Genomic DNA, 10,008 nt, shown 5'->3' with positions numbered 1-10,008 from the left:
GCCTGGCTGTACAATGTGCTTTCCAGACCAGTGGTCTGCATCCAGAAATGTATTAACCACTTAAGCCCCGGAGGATTTGGCTGTTGAAAGACCAGGCCCTATTTTGCGATTCGGGACTGCGTGACTTTAACGGACAATTGTGCGGCCGTGCAACACTGTACCCAAATGAAATTGACGTCCAGAGCTTTCTTTTGGTGGTATTTGTTCACCTGTGCCATTTTTACTTTTTGCGCTATAAATAAAAAAAAAATAAAAAATCGCAATAAGCGTATTTTGATTGGTTTGCGCAAAAGTAATTGCGTTTACTAACTACGGGAAAGATTTGTCATATTTATTTTTTTCTTTAAACTAGAAATGGCGGCGATCTGCAATTTTTTGGCGGGACTGCAACATTGCGGCGGACAGATCGGACCCTTGACTGACATTCGACACTTTTGGGGGTACCAGTGACATTACTACAGTAATCAGTGCTATAAATATGCACTGTTACTGTAAATATTGACACTAGCAGGGAAGGGGTTAACTTTATTGGTGATCAGTGGGTTAAATGTATCCATAGGGGCGTGTTTCTAACTGTGGGGGGGGGGCGTGGCTAGTGAAGTAATCACAGAGACATACGATCCTACGTAGCAGGATGGTATAGTCTCTGTACTTACACCAGGGAGAATGACAGACGGCTTTGTTTATATCAGCCGCCTGCCTTTCTCCCTCTCCAGCGGGAGATCGTGAGAGGCCGGCGGAGAGAGTGCGAGCGTGGCCGGCGGAGAGAGTGCGAGCGTGGCCGGCGGAGAGAGTGCGAGCGTGGCCGGCGGAGAGAGTGCGAGCGTGGCCGGCGGAGAGAGTGTGGCCGGCGGTCACTCACACAGAGATGCCTGTGGACGAGGGGGGCTCCTGGTCGAGCGACGTAGCACTACGTTGCTTTGCCCAGGAGCGGCTAACTGTCGCAGTAAATGTACTTGCCGCGGTCGGCAAGTGGTTAATCCTGGTCCAGAAGTGGTTAACATATCTTCACTGAAAAACACAAAAACAAAAAACAGTGCTTTTATTTAAAAAATAAGGACATTTCTAAGTGACCCCAAACGTTTGAACAGTAGAGTGTGTGTGTACCGGAGTGACAGCTGATCCCGTAGGTGACATAATACATCGCATTGCACGCGCTTTCGGGACGATCGCCATGTCACTTTATTTTAATGTTGCAGGCCTTACATAGGAGGAGTATTTTTTGTACGATGGATCTGATCTTTTGCTATAATTCGGAATAGGGGGCCCCTCTGTCTGGGTGGCCTTTTCCTTTAATATCGCATCCTTTGCTTGGAATAGACGGATTGATTTCTCCCTATTTTTGTGGAGGTTTATCCCTCCTTTTCTTTATATCTCCATATTATACAGCCCACGATATTACCTTTCTATGATATTGGTTGGATAAACTATGCAACGGCTTTTCTGTATGCATATACATTCGGATCCTGAGGAAGCTCAGCGGCTTTGAGCGAAACGCGTCGATCCACCAACTAGATTGTGATTGATGCATAACAAGCATTTATTGTGACATGTTAATTGTGACTGTCATTATACCCTTTTGTATTTTGAATAAAATTTGATTTGGTTTGATATTTTTGGGCACATTTAACCACTTGCCGACCAGTTACTGGGACTGTACTGCGGCAAAGTGGCTCGATTCCGTCCAGCGATGTAGACCTACGTCGCTGGACTCCTCCCCTTGTGGGCGGCGCACGCGCGCCGGAGGCTCGATCCCGCTGTTTTCAGTCACAGCGGGAGTCAGGCTAGGGGAGGAGCAGCGGCGATCGCCGTTGCTCTTCCCCGATCGTCGGGGAATCGAGTTTGGAGATCCGCCCGCCTGTGTAAACAGAGCGGGCGGATCTCCTAAGTGACAGGCAGGGTCAGATTGCAGGATTCAGCATAGCTCAACCTGCGATCTGTCCTTGTGTCACTCAGTCACCTCCCCCCACACACGTCAGTAAGCACCAGACATACATTAACCCCTCCCTCTCCAATACAAATTAACCCCTTCCCTGCCAGTGTCATTTTTACAGTAACAGTGCATATTTATAGCACTGATTACTGTAGTAATGACACTGGTACCCCCAAAAGTGTCAAAAATGTCAGTCAAGGGTCCGATCTGTCCCCCGCAATGTCGCAGTCCTGCAAAAAAAAAAAAAATATCGCAGATCGCCGCCATTACTCGTTAAAAAAAAAAAAAAAAAAAGAAAAAAAAAAAACACCAAAAATGACAGAAATCTTTCCCTTTGTTAGTAAACGCAATAACTTTTGCGCAAACCAATCAAAATACGTTTATTGCGATTTTTTTTACCAAACATAAGAAGCAGAAAACAAATTAGCCAAAAATTTAAAAAAATTTTGATTTTTACATTTTTTTGGGGGGGGAATTTCATATAAAAAAAAAATGTGAAAAATATTGTTATTTTTTCAAAATTTACGCTATTTTTTTGTTTATAGAGCAAAAAGTAAAAATCGCACAGGTGATCAAAAACCACCAAAAGAAAGCTCTGTTTGTGGGGAAAAAAAAGGATGTAAATTTTGTTTGGGTACGGCGTTGCACGACCGCGCAATTGTCAGTTAAAGTCGCACAGCGCCGAATCGCAAAAAGTGGCCCAGACGCAAGACCGCAAAATCCTCCGGTGGTAAATTGGTTAAATTCCCATCTCCAGAATCTGCTGGCCATTCACAGGCGGAGTGCATCTGATATCACTCTGCCTGTGAGCCGGTCGTATACAGGAAGTAGCGGCTCCCATCCCATACTACTACTGCACCTAGTAAGGGATGGCTGAGCTGGGACTCAGCAAAACTGGATCGGCCCGTGGATCGGTTAATTTTACCGATCCCCCGATCCAGCTATTGTGGCTGTATCGGCGCTGATATTCGATCCCAATATCGGATCGGTGCATCCCTAATCTAGTTGTGCTTAGCTGGGAATGCAAAAATCAAGGAGATCCCCGGTCACTGAAAACTCTATAGTTTACAACCAAAGAGCTGTGTTTGGTGAGGTTCAGAGCCGATCGCCGGATGCCGGTGTTCTGTGGATTACTGAAGATAGTCAGATAATGCCTCTGACAATCTGTGCATGTGCTGTAGTGACGTCACTCCAGTGGATTAGTTGGCGTGATGTCAACACTGCGCATGTGCAGATCGTCTGAGGCATTATCCAACGATCAGCAAACCGCGGTGTTCTGTCGATTACAGCAGATCACCAAATAATGCCTCCGACAGAAGCTGGCGTAACATCACTGCGCATGCGCAGATCGTCTGAGGCATTATCCAACGATCAGCAAATCACGTTTTGTCGATTACTGCAGATCACTAAATAATGCCTCAGACGGCAGCTGGTGTGACATCATCACTGCGCATGTGCAGATCATCAGAGACATTATCCAAAGATCAGCAAAGCGCGGAGGCAGAATCTGATCATCACAATCGTCACTAAATTATATATATATTTATTAGTGTATGGCAAGCTTTACCTGCTCTGTGTAATGATGCAGTCCCGATCCTCCTCTTCTCGGGTACCCCCCCCCCCCCCAGAGTGCTGGCCAATACCTCCCCCCATCCCACTGAGTGACCCCAGAGTAAACCACTTGCTCTAAGGGCATTCATGCGTGCTCGCTCTTGAGCCTTGCTCTGTGTAACCACAAGACATACAAAAACAGGGCTCCCCCCCCCCACCTCACTGGCTGATTGGAAATAAAAACAAAAAGCAGAGCGCCTCTAAGTGTTATCAGTTTAATTAAAAGGGTAATGCAGGTACAGGAAACCTGCTCACATTTAAAACAGTATAAAATAGCTCATCTGTTAGGTGGTCTGCAGGAACACAGGGGTCCACGGCTGGATGTTAGTAGCTCCAAGAGATGGTGCAGGGGATGCTGAAGGAGGGAGATGTCTGGAGAGCCAAGAGACCAGATAGTAGGATGGTCAGCAGCTTCAGGAAGGTGTTCTGTTCCTCAGGGAGACACCTGGTGAGCCGAGAGACCGTTAGGTAGAATGGCTGTCGGCTTCAGAAGGGCGCCCTGCTCCTCAGTACATCCGGCGCCAACAGATAGGGGAGCCCAGCGTGACAGATCCAGCAGCCAAACGACTTCTCTCTGCAGCTGAGCTGGCCCTGAGTGTAATCTATTTCAGCCATCAACTACACCAGATTAATGACTATACATGAACTGCATACCCCTTGATGCTATATAGGTATGTGTGATGCGCCAACTCTTATCCTGCTTGTTCACTGGCTGATTGGAAGCAGCGTGTTGCGGTTTCTGAGCAGACGAGGAGCAAGAGAGAATGCAGTAAGGTAAAAAAAAAAAAAAAGTCTGCCATTATAACCACTTTAACCCCTTGAATACCAGGCCTGTTCTAATTGTGCCTTGGTAAGAAGGGGGTTAAAGAAAGCGTCAGCCCCCGGTGACTCACATAAAAGAAGATTCAGCCGCTGCACAATTACAGGAGGCAGCTGACTGGGCTGTTTGTTTTTCTCCAAACTTCTGATCAGAGCAAAATTCTGGCAAAGCCTCACTATAGGCAAAGGAGGGAGCCAAAACAAGTAATACGGGTCAAAGAAGAGAGGGAAAAGTGACAACAGACATAATCCAGAGCCGCCTCTCCATCTCCTCCTGACCTTATTCCTACAAGAAGCAGAGCTGATCGGCATGCACTGCTGAACAGGAGGAGGATAGGAAATACAGAACCCAGGATTAACCATACGCTCTGTATAAAGGACGATCCAATTCTATTCAGAAGCACTAAAATCAGGACGGACAAACTAAACCCAGAGCAAAGGACTGCGGCAAACCTTACCTGCTTCTGCCCTGGTAATACTGCTATAAACCAAACTGGGGAACTGAAATCTTAAATCATTGCCAAGGATGGTCTGATCTTCTTATAATGCCGTTCACTTTATGGCCAACAAGACATGCACAGCCCTTCCAATGAAGGAGGTCCGGTTTCTCCACTGAAGGGTCCTGTTAATAGTCCACCATACAAAGATGTTGCAGACAATGGCGCTCTTCTAGCCGTGTGATAACAGTTTGGTGAGGACCCTTTTTCTGTTCCACCATGACTGTCCCCTGTGTACAAAGCCAAGACATGGTGTGACCAGTCTGGTGTAAAGGAAATTGAATGTCCTGCACAGAGCCCTGACCTCAACCCTACCGAGCACCTTAGGAATCCGGGTGGATTGGACTAAAATCAAGTTGATTTAAATCACTAGTAAAAATGCTTAATATAAATTAACTTGATTTAAAGAGCAACTTTCATCTCTGTCCCACTGTTGACTCACCGACGGTCCTATTCACTTTAACCACTTGACAACCGCCCACCACAGATTTACTGCGGCAGCCAGCCGCTCCTGGGCAAACCAGCGTAGTACTACTTCGCTCCCTCAGGAGACTCCAGGGGGCGAGCGCGCGCCACGCTCCCTCCCCTGCTTGTCAGCCGGTGAGCCAGTGCATGTGACAGGCGGCTCCGATGGCCGCCGGCCACTCGCGATCTCCCGCAGCTGAGAGAGAAAGACAAACAGCTGATGTAAACACAGCCGTCTGTCATTCTCCCTGTAGTGATCACAGAGGCTATGTGATCCTGCTATATAGGATCGCATGTCTCTGTGATGACTTCACAAGCCACATCCCCTCACAGTTAGAATCACACCCCTAGGGACACATTAAACTCCTTGATCACCCATACAGTTAACCCCTTCCCTGCCAGTGTCATTTTTACAGTGACAGTGCATATTTTTAGCACTGATTACTGTAGTAATGTCACTGATGCTCCCAAAAGTGTCAAAAATGTCAGTTAGGCGTCCGATCTGTACGCCGCAATGTCCGAGAAAAAAAAAAAAAAAAAAAAAAAAAAAAAATCGCAGATCGCCGCCATTACTAGAAAAAAAAATAAAAAACAGTAAAAAATGACAAATCTTTCCCGTAGTTAGTAGACGCAATAACTTTTGCACAAACCAATCAAAATACGCTTATTGCGATTTTATTTACCAAAAATATGTAGCAGAAAACAAATTGGCCTAAAATGTTAAAAAAAAATTAATTTTTACATTTCTTTTTGAGAATTTCCTATTAGGCTGCATTCACATGTCAGCGTTTGGATCGCAGGCAGAAACGCTGAGCGAGGTTGCCGCGATTTCCGCCTGCCGAATCGTGGCAACATTGCGCAAAAAAAAAAAAAAAAAAAAAAAAATCGCAGGACGCATTACGCCCAAAAAAGTACAAGAGCTTCTTTGGAGCTTATTGCGTCCCGCGATTTTTTTTGCGCGATGTTACCGCGATTCGGCAGGCAGAAATCGCGGCAACATCACTCAGCGTTTGGGGGGCTATTGCAAATCACAGGCAACGCACAGGCGTCCCGCGATTTGCATATATATCTCCGGATCGCGGGCGGAATCGCGGCGATTCTGCCCGCGATCCAAACGCTGACATGTGAATGCAGCCTAAGGCTCCATTCACATGTAGGCGTTTTGGGGCGTTTTTGGGGAGTTTTTCTGCTCTAGGATCAGCTCTCAAAACGCCCAACAAGACAAATCCTATTCATTTCAATGGCCCCTGTTCACATCTGAGCGTTTTGATGCTGTGAGCAAAACGCCCAACGCTCAAAAAAGTACATGAGCTTCTTTTTGGGCAGATTACAGGCGTTTTCCATTGGTCTCTATTCAATCTAAAAACGCCTGCACAAAAATCGCGGTAAAATCGATGTAAAAATCGCCGTAAAAAACGCTACGCTCAGGTGTGAATGTAGCCTAAGCCCCCGTTCACACTGGGGCGACCAGTGAGGCTCACAGGTCGCCTGCCATACAGAAGCTATGGACCCGTTCTAATAGGAGCGACACAAGTCGCTCAGACTTAGAAAAAGGGTCCGGAGCTTCTTTGGGGCGACCCGGAGCGACCATCATAGACTTCAATGTTATGAAGTCTGTGCCGGCCGCTCCGAGGTCGCGGGGCGAGCAGCGCGCCGCGACCTGTGAGGTCGCCCGGCAAAGTCGGGTCGCTGCAATGTGAACGGGGCCTAAAAGAATGTGAAAACGTTTTTTTTTTTCCAAAATTGTCGCTCTTTTGTTGTTTATAGAGCAAAAAACAAAACAAAAAAGCGCACAGGTGATCAAATACCACCAAAAGAAAGCTCTGTTTGTGGGGGAAAAAAGAAAAAGGACGTCAATGGGACTGCTGGTGACACAGCAGTGACAAGGTGAGGTCCAGCAAGCAAGTGGATGCCCGCCAACAGGCGCTGTCGTGATGGATCTGAATCCATGCATCGATTGATATCTCAGCTTGGATTCATTGAATGGGTTTACCAAAAATGTATATATTACAGAATATATACAGTATCTCACAAAAATAAGTACACCCCTCACATTTTTGTAAATATTTTATTCTATCTTTTCATGTGACAACACTGAAGAAATGAGACTTTGCTACAATGTAAAGTAGTGAGTGTACAGCTTGTATAACAGTGTAAATTTGCTGTCCCCTCAAAATAACTCAACACACAGCCATTAATGTCTAAACCGCAACAAAAGTCAGTACACCCCTAAGTGACAATGTCCAAATCCTGTACATCGCTTCGCAGGACCGCGAGTAGGTGCGCGCTCGTGCGTGCCCATTCATCATAGGGAAAGCTGATCTGCGGGTACAGCGGCCACAATTGCTGCCGGGCACCCGCGATAGCTCCCAGCGGAGACAGAACTGCGGTCTGCTGTTTTAAACAAGGCAGACCACTGTTCTGTCAGCAATGAACACAGGGATCCTCCCATTTAGGAAGTACATAAGTACATCCCCCACACAGTTAGAAAGCAACCCCTAGGGACACATTTAACCCTTTGATCGCCCCTGGTAACCCCTTCCCTGCCAGTGTCATTAGTACAGTGACAGTGCATAGTTTTAGCACTGATTACTGTAGTAATGTCACTGGTCCCCCCAAAAAACCAATCAATATACACTTATTGGGATTTTTTTTAAACAAAATATGTAGCAGAATACAATTGGGCCTAAAATTATGAAAAAACTTGATTTTTCTATATTTTTTTTTTTAGTGGGAATGTTCTATAGCAGAAAGTGAAAAATGTATTTTTTTTTTTTTCAGAATTGGCGCCCTTTTTTGTTTAGAATGCAAAAAATAAAAAAGATTGCAGAGGCGATCAAATACCACCAAAAGAAATCTCTATTTGTGGGGGGGGGAGGGACAAATTTTATTTGGGTACAGCATTGCACAACCGCGCCAGCACCGGAGCCAAAACCTTGGTGAATACACTGGGAGCTGAAGGGTAATGCCACAAACTGAAAATTCTTCAGTGCCACTGCGAAGCGGAGATACCGCTGATGACCCTCGAAGATAAAGGATGCGTATCTGCACATTGTAAGATGGAGGCCAGAAAGCCCCCTGGACTCAACGATGCCACCACCAACCGGATGGATTCCATCGGAAATTTTGTACCCGCACAAAGCGGTTTAGTGACCTTAGGTCCAGAATTGGACACATCTTGCCCTCCTTCCTGTGCACCGTGAACAGGTTGGAATAAAACCAGCGAAACCTGTCCAGCTGAGGGACTGGTACAATGACTCCTTGGGCGAGAAGATCTTGCACCACCCCTTTGAGATCTCTTAAACGATCGGGAGTCAGACGGAGATTTGATGGAAAGAACCTGTCTGCGGGGCGAGATCGAAACTCAATCTTGTACCCAGAACTTATCAAGTTTGTGAACCCACCTGTCCCGAAGTTGGAACAACCAGGGTGCCTGAAAGAAAACGCAGAAGTCCCCTCCACCCTTGAAACGGGTGAGGGTGTCCCTTCAGGCGGAGGAGGGCCGGGCCGCCGAACCGGCCTTCCCGGACCATGGCTTCCTGGGGCCGCCTGAAGTCTTGAAGGATTTACCTTTTTCCTGTGCCCCCGAGGCACGAAAGGACCCGCGATGAGCCTTGAAAGAAGGACCCCGCCTAGCGCGGGGAGATTTTCCCTTAGAGGCTTGGGGCAAAAGGGTACTCTTACCACCCGTAAGACCTTTGATCAACTCATCCAAGGTATCCCCAAAAAGGCGATTACCACATAAGGGACATCAGACACAGTCTTTTTGGAAGCGTGGAAAGCCGACCAACTTTTTAGCCAAATAATGCAGCAGATTGCGACCCCAACCGCAGACAACCTTGCACCGGTACATTACGGCCTGGGCCATTTGATCCACCATGTCAAGGGCAGCCGGAGAAGCAGACTCCGCCACTAAGGTGCACCTAAGCACCTTGGACCATTCCGTGACAGCTTGAGAAACCGTCACCGAAGCAAACACAGGCTTTAGCAGGGAACCCGCCACCAAAAACATGTGGCGGGAAAGCATCTCCACGCGCCAATCTCCCAGATCCTTGAACACTGGGGAGTCCAATGATTGTCTACAGGATCCGCAAAGGGATAGCGGTATTTAAACCGCTTAGGCACCGCCAGCATATGCTTGATGCAACGCCATTGGTCGTTCACAGTTTCGTGAAACTCCTTGGGGCAGGGAAAAACCTGAACTGACTTCTGGGCTTTGCGGGACCCGAAGGAAACCCGCTTATCCGACTGGGTGGGCCCATCATCAATATTTAAAGTCTCCCTGACGGAGCTAATGAGTGCATCAACTATAATATGTTCCCGCGCCGCAGTAGAAGAGGACTCCTCCTCCTTCCCATCCGAATGGGAGGACTGGGACCCCTCAAAGGGGACATTGTCCGTGGCAACCAAATCAGGCTCCAAGTCAGAAGACTGAGAGGGCATCGGCCGTTTTTGAGTAGTGCGTTCAGACATCAGCAGATCCACCATGGACGCCAAAGTCGCAAGTGCAGCAGATAAGGAGGCCATTGAAGAGGATTCAGGGGTTCCTGAAGCAACGACCAGGTCTGCGGGGAATTTTGTTATCCTGGGACTCCATGCTGCAATAAAAACTTTTTTGGGATACTGGTCCTTTAATACAGCGGTTCCCGCAGTCCACACCCCAAATCTGCACCACCGGTGGAG

This window comes from Pelophylax lessonae (assembly GCF_965119305.1).
Source record: "Pelophylax lessonae genome assembly, chromosome: 8".
Lineage (NCBI taxonomy): Eukaryota > Metazoa > Chordata > Amphibia > Anura > Ranidae > Pelophylax > Pelophylax lessonae.
The sequence above is the reverse complement of the archived record's forward strand: the minus strand, read 5'-3'. Positions refer to the sequence as shown.